Source organism: Aotus nancymaae, unplaced genomic scaffold (assembly GCF_030222135.1).
Source record: "Aotus nancymaae isolate 86718 unplaced genomic scaffold, 86718_ANA_hifiasm-v0.15.2.pri h1tg000008l, whole genome shotgun sequence".
In the NCBI taxonomy this organism is placed as follows: domain Eukaryota; kingdom Metazoa; phylum Chordata; class Mammalia; order Primates; family Aotidae; genus Aotus; species Aotus nancymaae.
Window position 1 is genome coordinate 20,223,286 of NW_026988419.1, and position 16,510 is coordinate 20,239,795.

At 36.6% G+C, this 16,510-nt stretch overlaps 1 protein-coding gene across 3 annotated transcripts in view; it reads right to left on the reverse strand.

Annotated features, from left to right (window-relative positions):
* SPAG16 (sperm associated antigen 16) overlaps positions 1-16,510 on the reverse strand; it is a 1,059,797-nt gene that overhangs the window by 1,000,691 nt on the left and 42,596 nt on the right. The window lies entirely within an intron of this gene.

Consider the following 16,510-nt stretch of genomic DNA (forward strand, 5'->3'; position numbering starts at 1 on the left):
TCTTCCCAGCCTCTGGTAGCCATCTTTCTAATCCCTATCTCCATGAGTTCAATTGTTTTGAATTTTAGATCCCACAGATAAATGAGAACATGTGAAATTTGGCTTTCCATGCCTGAGTTATGTCACTTAACATAACGACTTTCCACCATGTTACAAATGACAGAATATCATTCTTTTTTATGGCTGAATAGTTCTCCATTACATATATGTACCACATTTCCTTTATCCATTCATCTGTTGATGGACACGTAGGTCGCTTCAAAACCTTGGCTATTGTGAACAGTGCTGCAACAAACATGGGAGTGCAGATATCTCTTTGATATACTGATTTCCTTTCTTTCGGGTGTATACCCAGCAGTGAGATTGCTGGATCACATGGTAGATCTATTTTTAGTTTTTTGAGGAACTGCAAACTGTTATTCATACTGGTTGTACTAATTTACATTCCCACCAACAGTGTACAAGGGTTCCCTTTTCTCCATATCCTCACCAGCATTCATTATTATCTGTCTTTTGGATAAAAGCCACTTTAACTGGGGTGAGATGACAGCTCATTGTAGTTTTGATTGGCATTCCTCTTATCATCAATGATGTTCAGCACCTTTTCATATACCTATTTGCCATTTGTATTCTTCTTTTGAGAAACATCTGTCCAAATTATTGCCCATTTTTAAAATTGGAGTATTAGATTTTTTCCTATAGAGTTGTTTGAGTTTCTTATATATTCTGGTTTTTAATTGCTTATCAGATGAGTAGTTTGAAAATATTTTCTCCCATTCTATGAGTTTGTCTCTTCACTTTGTTGATTATTTCCTTTGCTATGCAGAAGCTTTTTAACTTGATGTGATTCTAGCTGTCCATTATTTGCTTCACATCCCTGTGCTTGTAAGGTATTATTCAAAAAATTTCTACCCAGACCAACGTCCTTGAGAGTTTCTTTTAGGAGTTTTCTCTTAAGAGTTTCATTTTTATTTGATTTTGGCATATGATGAGAGATACTGCTCTACTTTGATTCTTCTTGATTCTTCTGCATATGGATATCCAGTTTACCCAGCACCAATATTGAAGAGACTGTCTTTTCTACGGTGCATGTTCTTAGCACCTTTTACAAAAATGTGTTCATGGTAGGTGTGTGGTTTTGTTTCTGGCTCTCTATTCTGTTCCATCTGTCTATGTGTCTGGTTTTATGCCAGTATCATATGGTTTTGGTTACTATATTTCTGTAGTATAAAGTCAGACAATATGATTCCTCTGGTTTTGTCCTTTCTTCTTAGGATAGCTTTGGCTATTCTGGGTCTTTTGTGATTCCATATAAATTTTAGGATTGTTTTTTCTGTATCTGTGAAGAATGTCGTTGGTATTTTGATAGCAGTCACACTGAATTTGTAGATTGCTTTCAGTAGTACAGACATTTTAACAATATTGATTCTTAGAACCCATGAACATGGAATATTTTTCCATGTCATTATGTCCTCTTCAATTTCTTTCATCAGTGTTTTATAATTTTCATTGTAGAGATATTTCATTTATTTGCTTAAGTTACTTCCTAAGTATCTAATTTTATTTGTGGCTATTTTAAGTTGGATTACTTTCTAATTTCTTTTTTCAGATCCTACACTGTTGGCATACGGAAACACTACTGATTTTTGTATGTTGATGTTGTATCCAGCAACCCTGATAAAATTACCAGTTCTCATCATTTTTTTGGTGACTATTTTAGGTTTTTCCAAATATAAGATCATATTATCTGCAAAGATGGATAATTTGACTTCTTTCCAATTATATGCCCTTTATTTCCTTCTCTTGTCTGATTGCTAGGACTTCCACTTCTACACTGAATAATAGTGGTGACAATGGGCATCCTTGTCATGTTTCAGATCTCAAAGGATTTTAGGTTTTCCCCATCCAGTATGACATTAATTGTGGTCTATCATATATGGTGTTTATTGTGAGGTATGTTCCTTCTATACCAAATTTTTTTAGAGTTTTTATCATAAAAGGATGTTGAATTTTATTAAATTTTTTCAGCATCAATTGAAATGATCATATGCTTTTTGTTCTTCATTCCTTTGATGTAAGGTATCACATTGATTAATTTGCATATGTTGAATCATCCTTGAATCACTGTAATACATCCCACTTGGTCATGATGAATTATCTTTTAAATATATTGTTGAATTTAGCTGGCTAGTATTTGTGTTGATTTTTGAATCAACATTAGAGATACTGGCCTGTAGTTTTCTTATTTGATGTGTTTTTGTCTGGTTTGGGTATGAGGGCAATATGAGCCCTGTAGATGAGTTTGGAAAGATTCCCTCTTCCTGTATTTTTCAGAATTATTTGAGCAGAATCAGTGTTAGTTCTTTAAATGTTTGGTACAATTTAGCAGTGAGGCCATCAGGTCCTGTATTTTCTTTACTGGGAGACTTTGTATTACAGTTTCAATGTTGCTAATTGTTATTGGTCTGTTCATGTTTTGGATTTCTTCATGGTTTAATCTTGGTAGCTTGTATCTGTCTAGGAATATATCCATTTCCCCTAATTTTTCCAATTTATTGGCATGTAGTTGGTCATAGTAGCTATTGATGATCCTTTGAAATTCTTCAATCCCAGCTGTAATGTTTCCTCTTCCATCTGATTTTACTTATTTCACTCTTTTCCTTTTTTTTCTTCTTTAACCTGCCTAAAGGTTTGTTGATTTTATCTTTTCAAAAAAAAAAACCACTTTTTGTTTCCTTGACTTTTGTATTGCTTTCTTCATTTCAAATTCATTTATTTCTACTCTGTTCTTTTATATTTCTTTTCCTAAACTAATTTTGAATTAGGTTTCTCTTGCTTTGTTAATTTTTTAAAATGAATCATTAGGTAATTTAATTGAAGTTTTTCCTTCTTTTTTGATGTAAGCACTTATACCTATAAATTTCCCTCCTAGTACTGCTTTCACTGTATCCCAAAGGTTTTGGTATGTTGTGTTTCCATTATCATTTGTTTCAAGAAATTTTTCAGTTCTTCTTAATTCTTTCAATGATCCACTGGTCATTCAGGAACATAATGTTAAATTTCTACATGTTTGTATTGTTTCCAAAATTATTCTTGTTGTTGATTTATAGTTTTATTACATTGTGGTCAGAGAAGATGTTTAATATTATTTCAATATTTGAATTTTTGAAACTTCTTTTGTAATCTAACATATAGTCTATTATTGAGAATGTAAATATCTATTAAGTCCATTTGTTCTATGGTGCAGATTAAGTCTGATGTTTGTTGATTTTCTTCCTGGAATACCTGTTCAATACTGAAATGGGGGTGTTGAAGTCTCCAGCTATTACTGTATTGGGATCTATCTCTCTCTCTTTAGATCTAATAATATTTGCTTTATGTATCTGGTGCTCCAGTGTTGGGCACATATATATTTACATTGTTATATCCTCTTGCTGAATTGAGTGCTTTATAATTATAATAATGACCTTCTTATTAAGGTAAATCCTGCTAGGATCAGGTTCTTCCCTTCAAGGCAGTGTGGTCCCTTTTAGCCCAGAAGAGTCTAGAAATGTTATGTGGGAGCTCGGGACTGGAATGGGCCTCAGGACCCACAGGTGCTGCAAAAAAGGCACAAACCAGCACCTATTTCTGAGGCCCCTGGGGAAAGGGCAACACACAGGCACAAGCAAAGAAAAAGTAAAAGAAAAACTCTCTACCCTTGATAGATGAACAGGTGTATTAGTCCATTTTCACACTGTGGATAAAGACAGACCTGAGACTGAGAAGAAGAGGTTTAATGGATTTATGGTTAGTTTCACATGGCTGAGGAGGACTCACAATCATGAAGGAAGGCAAGGAGGAGCAAGTCAAATCTTACATGGATGGTGGCAGGCAAAAAAGGAGAGCTTGTGTGGGGAAACTTCCGTTTTTAAAACCATCAGCTCTCGAGACTTCTTTACTATCATGAGAACAGCACAAGAAAGACCTGCCCCCATGACTCAATTGCCTCCCACCGGGTCCCTCCCACAATACATGAAATTCAAGATGAGATTTCAGTAAGGACACAGCCAACCATATCACTGAGCACCTAGCCCCTCTTAAATTTCATGTTTTCACATTGCAAAACACAATCATGCCTTCCCAACAGTCCCCCAAAGTCTTAACTCCTTTCAGCATTAACTCAAAAGTCCACAGTCCAAAGTCTCATTTGAGACAAGGCAAGTCCCTTCTGCCTATGAGCCTGTAAAAATCAAAAGCAAGTTAATTACTTCCTAAATACAATGGGGTACAGGCATTGGGTAAATAGAGCCATTCCAAATGGGAGAAATTGGCCCCAAAAAAGGGATTACAGGCCCCATGCAAGTCCAAAATCCAGCAGGGCAGTCAAATCTTAAAGCTCCAAAATGATCTCCTTTGACTCCATATATCGCATCCAGGTAATGCTGATGTAAGAGGTGGGCTCTTGTGGTCTTGGGCAGCTCTGCCCCTGTGGCTTTACAAGGTACAGCCTTCCTCCTCGTTGCTTTCATGGGCTGGCATTGAGTGTCTGTGGCTTTTCGAGGTGCACAGTGCAAGCTGTTGGTAGATCTACCATTCTGCGGTATGATGGACAATGGTCCTCTTCACATAGCTCCACTGGGCAATGCTTCAGTAGGGACTCTTTGTGGGGGCTCCCACCTCATACTTCCCTCTGCACTGCTCTAGCAGAAGTTCTCCATGAAAGCCCTGCCCCTGCAGCAAACTTCTGCCTGGAAATCCAGGCATTTCCACACATCTTCTGAAACCTAGGTGAAGTTCACAAACCTCAATTCTTGACTTCTGCACACCTGTGGGCTCAACACCTGTGGAAACTGCCAAAGCTTGGGGCTCCCACCCTCTGAAGCAACAGCCCAAGCTGTACCTTGGTCCCTTTAAGTCATGACTGGAGCAGCTGGGATGCAAGGCACCAAGTCCCTAGACTGCACATAGCAGAGGGACTCTAGGCCCAGCCCATGGAACTGTATTTTCCTTCCTGCACCTCTGGGCTTGTTGGATAGGGTTGTAGCAAGGTTCTCTGACATGCCCCGGAGACATTTTCCCCATTGTCTTGGTGATTAACATTCAGCTCCTCATTACTTATGCAAATTTCTGCAGCTGGCTTGAATTTATCCTCAGAAAATGGGATTTTCTTCCCTATCACATCATCAGGCTGCAAATTTTTGAAACTTTTATGCTCTGTTTCCCTTTTAAAACTGAATGTGTTTAACAGCACCCAAGTCATCTCTTAAATGCTTTGATGCTTAGAAATTTCTTCCACCAGATGATTCCCTAAATCATCTCTCTCAAGTGCAAAATTCCACACATCTCTAGGGCAGGGGCAAAATTTCACAAGTCTCTTTACTAAAATATAACAAGAGTCACCTTTGCTCCAATTCTCAACAAGTTCCTCATCTCCATCTGAGACCATCTCAGCCTGGATTTCTTTGTCCATATCATTATCAGCATTTTGGGCAAAGCCATTCAACAAGTCTCTAGAGAGTTCCAAACTTTCCCACATCTTCCTGTCTGCTTCTGGGCCCTCCAAACTGTTCCAATCTCTGTCTGTTACCCAGTTCCAAAGTCACTTCCACATTCTTGTGTATCTTTTCAGCAATGCCCCACTCTACTGCTACCAATTACTGCATTAGTCCATTTTCACATGCTGATAAAGACATATCAAGACTGGGAGGAAAAAGAGGTTTTGTGGACTTACAGTTCCACTTGGATGGAGAGGCCTCACCATCATGGTGCAAGGCAAAAAAGAGCAAGCCACATCTTACATGGATGGTGGCTGGCAAAAAAATGAGAGCTTGTGAAGGAAAACTCCTCTTTTTAAAACCATCAGATCTTGTGAGATTTACTCATTATCAAAAGAACAGCAGGGAAAAGACCTGCCCCATGATTCAGTTACCTCCCATCAGGTCCCTCCCTCGACACATGGGAATTCAAGATGAGATTTGGGTGGGGACACAGCCAAACCATATCAACAGGTAACAATCTTAGGTCTAATATTCCATCATAGCAAGTCGCAGTATCCTACTCCTGACGTAGCAGTATGAAACTCCTACAAAGACCAACTTCAGATAGACAGCAGAGTTTGGCCACAACACAGAGGAGATACAAAGAGACAGGAAAAGTCCTCATTCCTAATCCTCAGGTACACAAGACCTCCCTAGTAAAGATGGACCAAAAAAAGAGAGAAACTCTCAGGCAGATGGCAGACTCTTTGGCATCTTCCTTACCGAGTACTAAGTGAAGAAGAGAAGAGAATTTTAGTAGAGTGATGGGGAAAAAAATGAATGATTGAGTTGATATTTTGTCGTGAAAGCACAAGAACCTCACTTGAATTCTTATTTAGAAAATGATTCCACTTTCAAGTAGAAAGACTCTGTGTAGAAGAGATGAATTGTTCTGAAAAAGGATCAATGAATCTGTTCAAATAATTTACAAAAAGCATAACGATAAAATCTTAGAACACTGATTTTAATCACTTTTTTTTCGAGATGGATTCTCGCTCCGTCACCCAGGGTGGAGTGCAGTGGAGCTATCTTGGCTCACTGCAACCGCCGCCTCCCAGGTTTAAGCAATGCTTCAGCCTCAGCCTCTTGAGTAGCTGGGATTACAGGCATGTGTCAGCACATCTGGCTAATTTTTTTGTATTTTTAGTAGAGACGGGATTTCACCATATTGGTCGGGCTAGTCTCAAACTCCTGACCTTGTGATCTGCCTGCCTCCACCTCCCAAAGTGTTGGAATTACAGGCGTGAGCCACTGTGCCAGGCCAACCCATATTTTTAAAAAAGAGTTGTACAGCATATCCTGATAGGCCTATCAAAACAAGTTAGCTCTAAAACATGTCAAGTTGAATGAGTTTATCTAAAAAATAATACCATATTATTTGTTTTAAAACAGTAGATAAAAATCCAATATTATGTCTACATAAATAATCAGGTAACAGATCCTGTTGTTTCACTGGAGTATCATATTCAATATAGGAAATTTTTCATAGCAATTTGATCTTGTCAAGCTATGTAACCTCTGTAAATATCAGATTTAGCACCTCCAAAATGGACATATAATGGGCTTCAAAGTGTATTCAATTAAATATTTTATTAAGGTAGCTTACATACTGTCTTGCACATAGAAAATATTCAATTAATAAATGTTTCTGTACTCATAATCATCATTATCATTTCATAATCATTTCATAATATTACTATTTAGTATAGTAAAAGAGATACACAAAATTCATCTAAGAGGTAAGTTTATCTTCCTACAATAAGGTGTGTGCCAATAAGTAGTTAAGTATGCTCTAATGGATCAAAAATATCGGAATATGCTATTAGTAACTGTGTATCTTTTAATAAATGAATTTAAAATTTTATGAATATCTATTCTGAATATACTAAATTGTCTTAATCACTTGAATTACATAAATGATCTTATTTTTATCTTATGTGAAATGTAAACCCACAACAGGTTAAAAATACTTTAAGAAATAATGCTGCAAAATTTCTTAAGCAGACCATAAATGTGCAGCACTGCATCAACTCACTTTTTAAATATACATTAGAAGCCTATTTGTGCTCATCCCAGGAAAGAAAGCATAGGAATTGATTGAAGTATTAGACCTTAAAGTTTTTCTGACCATTAAATTGGTTTTCAGGGACTTGCTTTCTATTTGCACAATGAAGTCTATTCAGTAAAACAATTTAAATTCATTTCATGGTGGTGCTTCTCCTATTATGACCTTCCTGCTGCCCATCTGCTTAATAAATGGAAAATAAAAGTTGTACTAAAGAATGAAGTCTAAAACATTCAAATAAGCAACTAATATTTTAAACTATATATTTCCTCATCATATTAGTAGAGCATCTATATGTTTAAAAAAACACAGCAAACAGAGATTCTATTTCAAGTACAATGAAGTTAAGAGTTACTCAGTGGAACATTCTATTTAAATGTGTACATCATAAAGAAAACAATTTGCATGTGCTTTGTCTTAATAAAATGGTACAATGACTATCTAACTTCTCTATTTCAGGAAACCAGTACATCAAAGTCTGCAATTCAATTATGCAATATTAAGGTAAAGATATTCTTATCATACTATAAAATTATTGCCCTAAAACTCCATTTTCAATGTGATATGAATATTATTTAACAGCACCCTCAAAAAGTATTCTGAAGTGAATATCTATGGTAAAATAACTTTATTAACTAGTTTTAAGTATTTTTGAATGATCATTTTATAATGACTTTATTAGATTATTTTGTTATAATTTGGCAAAATAAAGCATATAAACATTTTCTTGTTTACCTGCATCAAAGCAGGTCATCTGTGTCATACATTTTTCTCATATGATAAATTAAGTCAAAGTAATTTCTGATAATAGCAGTTATATAATTAGCAAATATTCCATTATCTTCCATTGATTATAAATGAATTTATTTAACCCTCTAAAATTTATATTGCAATAATTGTTGGACAGCCAAAATGGAATTCAATCAGATTAGAAAAAAACTTTCATTTTATCTTAACCAAGAAAGAAACCAGTATATCCATGTCCAGAAAAAATACCTTCTTAATTTAACAAGCAATTACCTAAACACTAAAGCATGAAATTTTATGAGCCTCATTATTATCTTTATTTTCACAGTGTTTGTTTCTGAAAGTCATAAAACTAAATGGGTCCTCACAAAAGCAGGGCACTCTTTGACCTTTTATAGAAGTAAATTTTGAGAGTGAAATAAAGTCCCCTTAGTAAATCACCTTAATTTTTCCTCAATATTAATTGCCATGTAATTATGGTTTTCTTTATGTCTATATTTTCTGGCAGACTATAAAATAAAGCATTTCATTATTTTTAAAATGGTAGTTTTTCCATCTTTCTGTTAGTAATTCCAATCAGTATTGCTTTCTGCCAAATCTTCAGGGCTCTCAATAAACCCTTCCTGGTCTACATTATATTTCCTTACTTCAAAAGCTTGGCAAACGAAGGCAATACTCAATATGGGGCAAGACTTAGCTTAATAGAAAGTTGGTTAAATTCCCAAGAAAATAATGCCTACTCCCAATAAATGCCATGAAAGGGGAAAAAATCACCAATTAACTACTCTAAAAATTATTAAAAGCTTAACTAAAGAGCCAAAAGGTTAATAACACACAATCACTTAACCTCCTACTATGTACCAGGCACAGTGATAGGCCCTGGGGATACAGTGAACACAAAACATGGTCCCTATTATATGTAACTCAAAATGCAACAACAAAATATAAACATTAGATAATTAAATTTGAATGGCATAAATTTCAAGCTCCTTCATAAAGTATTAAATTAAATATAACTTAGAGAAATATGCTATGTAAATAGGACTAAAACTATGACAATATCAATCCTTCACCCCTCAAAAAATAGGTATGCACACACACATACACATATTCTTCCAAAATCAAGTTATATTTTCAATTTAATCCCCATCCTATGTCAGACCTATGTCACCCGTGTCTGTGGAAATTGGCAAAGTTATTCTAAAGCGTCAACAGATTTTCAATAAAAGTGGCAAAGAAATTAAATGAGACTTAAAGATAACTGTCTCAAGAAATGGTGCCAGAACAATGTATTCCTATAGTAAAGAAAATTAACTTACAACTTCTACCTCACACAATGTAGGAAACTTAAGAACAGATCCTATAGTGAAATAAAAATCTGTATTTTTAAGGGTTTTAGAATATAAAAATATCTCTGTGATCTACAGGTAGAAAATGACATAGTCAATAAAATGTCAAAATAAATACCATAAAAAAGATAAGCTAGGCCTCATTAATCTTTAAGTGTCTGCACAACAAAAGACACCAATAATAAATTAAAGATGCAAGCCATAGACTGGGAGAAAATATTTACAATATTCTAACAAAGCACTTGTATCCATAATATACAAAAAACACTTACAATTATAAGAACAACAAGCCAATCAAAAATGAGCAAAAGACACACATATAGAAAGAGAATAAATGCTCTGTAGAATGCTTTTCAGAATGGTCAAAAAGCAAAAAAAAAAAATTATGTTTAATATCGTTTGCTACATAGAAAATGCATATCGAGAGAGATCCAAGATGGCTGATCACTAGCAGCTCGGGCTCATAGCTCCCAGTCAAAGTACAGAGAATGAGAGGATGCTACACTTTCAGATAAATATTTGTTGCTCACGGACCAAGAGATTGACAGCGGAGGAGCCCCACGGGTCGCCACAGCGAATCTTGTGGCCGGCGTGGCGGTTTTGCTGGCATCTCAGCGTGGCAGTTCTTGGTAAAGAGTCTGGAGATTCCCAGGCAGAAAAGCACCATCAATCTTAATACCGCTGTTTTGGCCGGTGCAGTGGATTGCTCAGATTTCGGCGCTGGGAACCAAAAAGTTGGACGTCCGCTCAGAGACCTAGTTACAAAGTTGGTAATTACAAAGACAACAGAGGGATAAATATATAATGAAGGGAAGAAACCAGCCTAAAAAGGCAGAGAATACTCAAAATCAGAATGTCTCTCCCTCTACAGGGGATCACAATTCCTCATCAGTAACGGAACAAGGCTTAATGGAGAACGAGTGTGTTCCAATAACAGAAGCAGGCTTCAAAACGTGGGTGATAAGAAACTTCTGTGAATTAAAAGAACTTGTTCTAACCCAATGCAAAGAAACTAAGAACCTTGAAAAAAGGTTTCATGAAATGTTAATGAGAATGGACAATTTAGAAAGGAATATAAGTGAATTGATGGAGCTGAAAAACACAACACGAGAACTTCGCAAAGTATGTACAAGTTTAAATAGTCGAATTGATCAAGCAGAAGAAAGGATATCAGAAGTCGAGGACCAGCTCAGTGAAATGAAATGAGAAGACAAGATTGGAGAAAAAGGATAAAAAGGAATGAGCAAAGTCTCCAGGAAATATGGGACTATGTGAAAAGACCTAATTTACGTTTGATAGGTGTACCTGAATGTGATGAAGAGAATGAATCCAAGTTGGAAAATACTCTTCAGGATATCATTCAGGAAAATGTTCCCAACCTAGCAAGGCAGGGTAATACTCAACTCCAGGTAATACAGAGAACACCACAAAAATATTCTTCAAGAAGACCAATCCCAAGACACATAATCACCAGATTTATTAGGGTTGAAATGAAGGAGAAAATACTAAGGGCAGCCAGAGAGAAAGGTCAGGTTACCCATAAAGGGAAATCTATCAGACTTACAGCAGATCTCTCAGCAGAAACCCTACAAGCCAGAAAAGAGTGGGGACCAATATTTAACATCCTTAAAGAAAAGAACTTTCAACACAGAATTTCAAATCCAGCCAAACTAAGCTTTATAAGCGAAGGAAAAATTAAATCTTTTGCGAACAAACAAGTACTTAGAGACTTCACCACCACCAGGCCTGCTTTACAAGAGCTTCTGAAAGAAGCACTATACATATAAAGGAACAACCAATATCAGCCTTTCCAAAAATATATCAAAAAGCAAACAGCATTAACACAATGAAAAATTTACACTAACTAATGGGCAAAACAGCCAGCTAGCATCAAATGCCACTATTAAACTTATATATATTCTAATTGGATAAAAAGCCAAAACCCATCAGTATGCTGCATCCAGACCCATCTCACATGCAACGATACACAAAGACTCAAAACAAAGAGAAGGAAGAAGATTTACCAACCAAACAGAGAGTAAAAATAAACAAATAAACAAAAAGCAGGAGATGCAATTCTCGTCTCTGATAAAGTAGACTTTAAAGCAACAAAGATCAAAAGAGGCAAAGAAGGACATTACATAATGGCAAAAGGATCAATGTAACAAGAAGAGCTAATGATTCTATAGATCAACGAGACAGAAAATTAACAAGGACAACCAGGACTTGAACTCAGACCTGGAACAAGTAAACTTAATAAACATTTATAGAACTCTCCACTTCAAATACACAAAACATACATTATCACCTCACACCTATTCCAAAAGTGACTACATAATTGGAAGTAAATCACTCCTCAGTAATCGCATAGCATTTCATAGGTTTAAATGAAATAGCCAACCTGGTTGGCTGCTTGTTTGTTATTTTCTTCCCTTATTCCTTCCTGTCTACATCATTAAGTATAATTATTGGTATAAAAGAGGTTTTCAATACCCATTACTAAACTGCATTCTAGCCTGGGCAAGAAAGCAATACTCCCATTCTCTCTCCCTCTTTCTCTTCCTTTTTCTTCCTCTTCTTCATTCTTTTCTTTCTTTCTTCCAAAAAAAAAAAAAACATGCATATCAAAAACACAAGATGCCACAACACAACAGTTAAAATGGCTACAACAGAAAAGACTGATGACACTCAACATTAGCTGTATAGAGCAACTGGAATTCTCATGTATTCCTACTGAGAAAGCAAAATGGATCAACTAGAATGTGTGAATATGTACTAGCAGTTCTTTTTTTTTTTTTATTGCATTTTATGTTTTGGGGTACATGTGAATAACATGCAAGATTGTTGCATAGGTGCATACGTGGTGGTGTGATTTGCTGCCTTCCCCCCCTTCAACCAAAATGTGGCATTTCTCCCCATGCTATCTCTCCCCACCCTCACTGTCCCTCCCCTATTTCCCCCCAACAGACCCTAGTGTATAGTGCTCCCCTCCCTGTGTCCATGTGTTCTCATTGTTCAACACCCGCCTATGAGTGAGAACATGCGGTGTTTGACTTTGTGTTCTTGTGTCAGTTTGCTGAGAATGATGGTTTCCAGGTTCATTCATGTCCCTACAAAGGACGTTAACTCATCACTTTTGATGGCTGCATAATATTCCATGCTGTATATGTGCCACATTTTCCCTGTCCAGTCTATCATCAATGGGCATTTGGGTTGGTTCCAGGTCTTTGATATTGTAAACTGTGCTGCAGTGAACATTCGTGTGCATGTGTCCTTATAGTAGAACGATTTATACTCCTTTGGATATATACCCAGTAATGGGATTGCTGGGTCAAATAGAATTTCTATTTCTAGATCCTTGAGGAATCACCACACTGTCTTCCACAATGGTTGAACTAGTTTACACTCCCACCAACAGTGTAAAAGTGTTCCTATTTCTCCACATCCTCTCCAGCATCTGTTGTCTCCAGATTTTTTAATGATCGCCGTTCTAACTGGCGTGAGATGGTATGTCAATGTAGTTTTGATTAGCATTTCTCTAATGACCAGTGATGATGAGCATTTTTTGATATGTTTGTTGGCCTCATGTATGTCTTCTTTTGTAAAGTATCTGTTCATATCCTTTGCCCAATTTTGAATGGGCTTGTTTGTTTTTTTCTTGTAAATCTGTTTTAGTTCGTTGTAAATTCTGGATATCAGCCCTTTGTCAGATGGGGAAGCTGCAAAAATTTTTTCCCATTCTGTTGGTTGCCGATTCACTCTAGTGACTGTTTCTTTTGCCATGCAGAAGCTGTGGAGTTTGATTAGGTCTCATTTGTCTATTTTTGCTTTTGTTGCCAACGCTTTTGGTGTTTTGGTCATGAAGTCCTTGCCTACGCCTATATCCTGAATGGTTTTGCCTAGGTTTTCTTCCAGGGTTTTTATGGTGTTAGGTCTTATGTTTAAGTCTTTAATCCACCTGGAGTTAATTTTAGTGTAAGGTGTCAGGAAGGGGTCCAGTTTCTGCTTTCTGCATATGGCTAGCCAGTTTTCCCAACACCATTTATTAAACAGGGAATCCTTTCCCCATTGCTTGTTTTTGTCAGGCTTGTCAAAGATTGGATTGTTGTAGATACGTTGTGTTGCCTCTGAGGCCTCTGTTCTGTTCCATTGGTCTATATCTCTGTTTTGGTACCAGTACCATGCTGTTTTGATTACTGTCACCTTGTAGTATAGTTTGATGTCCAAGAGTGTGATGCTCCCGCCTTGTTCTTTTTGCTTAGGATTGACTTGGCTATGCGGGTTCTCTTTTGGTTCCATATGAAGTTTAAGGTGGTTTTTTCCAGTTCCATGAAGAAGGTCATTGGTAGCTTGATGGGGATAGTGTTGAATCTGTAAACTACTTTGGGCAGTATGGCCATTTTCATGATATTGATTCTTCCTAATGATGAACATGGAATGTTTCTCCATCTGTTTGTGTCCTCTCTTATTTCGTTGAGCAGTGGTTTGTAGTTCTCCTTGAAGAGGTCCTTTACGTTCCTTGTTAGTTGTATTCCTAGGTATTTTATTCTCTTTGTAGCAATTGTGAATGGCAGTTCGTTCTTGATTTGGCTCTCTTTAAGTCTGTTATTGGTGTATAGGAATGCTTGTGATTTTTGCACATTGATTTTGTATCCTGAGACTTTGCTTAAGTTGCTTATCAGTTTCAGGAGATTTTGGGCTGAGACGATGCGGTCTTCTAGATATAAAATCATGTCATCTGCAAATAGAGACAATTTGACTTCCTCTTTTCCTAATTGAATACCCTTTATTTCCTTTTCTTGCCTGATTGCTCTGGCTAGAACTTCAAGTACTATATTGAATAGGAGTGGGGAGAGGGGGCATCCTTGTCTAGTGCCAGATTTCAAAGGGAATGCTTCCAGTTTTTGCCCATTCAGTATGATATTGGCTGTTGGTTTGTCATAAATAGCTTTTATTATTTTGAGATACGTTCCATTGATACCTAGTTTATTGAGGGTTTTTAGCATAAAGGGCTGTTGAATTTTCTCGAAGGCCTTCTCTGCATCGATTGAGATAATCATGTGGTTTTTGTCTTTGGTTCTGTTTATGTAGTGAATTACATTTATAGACTTGCGTATGTTGAACCAGCCTTGCATCCCCGGGATGAATCCTACTTGATCATGGTGGATAAGCTTTTTGATGTGCTGTTGCAATCAGCTTGCCAGTATTTTATTGAAGATTTTTGCATCTATGTTCATCATGGATATTGGTCTGTAGTTTTCTTTTCTTGTTGAGTCTCTGCCAGGTTTTGGTATTAGGATGATGTTGGTCTCATAAAATGATTTGAGAAGGATTCTCTCTTTTTGGATTATTTGGAGTAGTTTCAGAAAGAATGGTACCAGTTAGTCTTTGTATGTCTGGTAGAATTCGGCTGTGAAACCATCTGGACCTGGGCTTTTTTTGGGTGGTAGACTCTTAATTGCTGCCTAGACTTCAGACCTTGTTATTGGTCTATTCAGGGTTTCGACTTCTTCCTGGTTTAGGCTTGGGAAGAGGCAACTGTCCAGAAATTTAGCCATTTCTTCCAGGTTTTCTAGTTTATGCGCATAGAGTTGTTTGTAATAATCTCTGATGATGGTTTGAATTCCTGTGGCATCTGTGGTGATATCCCCTTTATCATTTTTTATTGCATCTATTTGGTTATTCTCTCTTTTCTTTTTTATTAATCTGGCTAGTGGTCTATTTTGTTGATCTTTTCAAAAAACCAGCTCCTGGATTTATTGATTTTTTGAAGGGTTTTTCGTGTCTCTATCTCCTTCAGTTCTGCTCTGATCTTAGTTATTTCTTGTCTTCTGCTAGGTTTTCAGTTTTTTTGATCTTGCTCCTCTAGCTCTTTCAATTTTGACGATAGGGTGTCAATTTTAGATCTCTCCTTGCTTCTCATGTGGGCACTTATTGCTATATATTTTCCTCTAGAGACTGCTTTAAATGTGTCCCAGAGATTCTGGTATGTGGTGTCTTCATTCTCGTTTATTTTGAAAAACATCTTTATTTCTGCCTTCATTTCATTGTTTATCCAGTTAACATTCAAGAGAAAGTTGTTCAGTTTCCATGAAGCTGTGCGGTTCTGGGTTGGTTTCTGAATTCTGAGTTCTAACTTGATTGCACTGCGGTCTGAGAGACTGTTTGCTATGATTTCTGTTCTTTTGCATTTGCTAAGGAGTGATTTACTTCCAATTATGTAGTCAATTTTAGAATAGGTGTGATGTGGTGCTGAGAAGAATGTATATTCTGTGGATTTGGGGTGGAGAGTTCTGCAAATATCTATTAGGTTTGCTTGGTCCAGGTCTGAGTTCAAGTCCTGGTTATCCTTGTTAATTTTCTGTTTTGTTGATCTGTCTAATATTGACAATGGTGTGTTAAAGTCCCTCACTATTATTGTGTGGGAGTCTAAGTCTCTTTGTAAGTCTTTAAGAACTTGCCTTATGTATCTGGGTGCTCCTGTATTAGGTGCATATATATTTAGGATCGTTAGCTCTTCTTGTTGCATTGATCCTTTTACCATTATGTAATGTCCTTCTTTGTCTCTTTTGATCTTTGTTGCTTTAAAGTCTATTTTATCAGAGATGAGAATTGCAACTTCTGTTTTTTTTTTGCTCTCCATTTGCTTGGTAAATCTTCCTCCATCCCTTTATTTTTAGCCTTTGTGTATCCTTGCAAGTGAGATGGGTTTCCTGGATACAGCACACTGATGGGTTTTGGCTTTTTATCCAATTTGCCAGTCTGGGTCTTTTGATTGGGGCATTTAGTCCATTTATGTTTAGGGTTAATATTGTTATGTGTGAATTTGA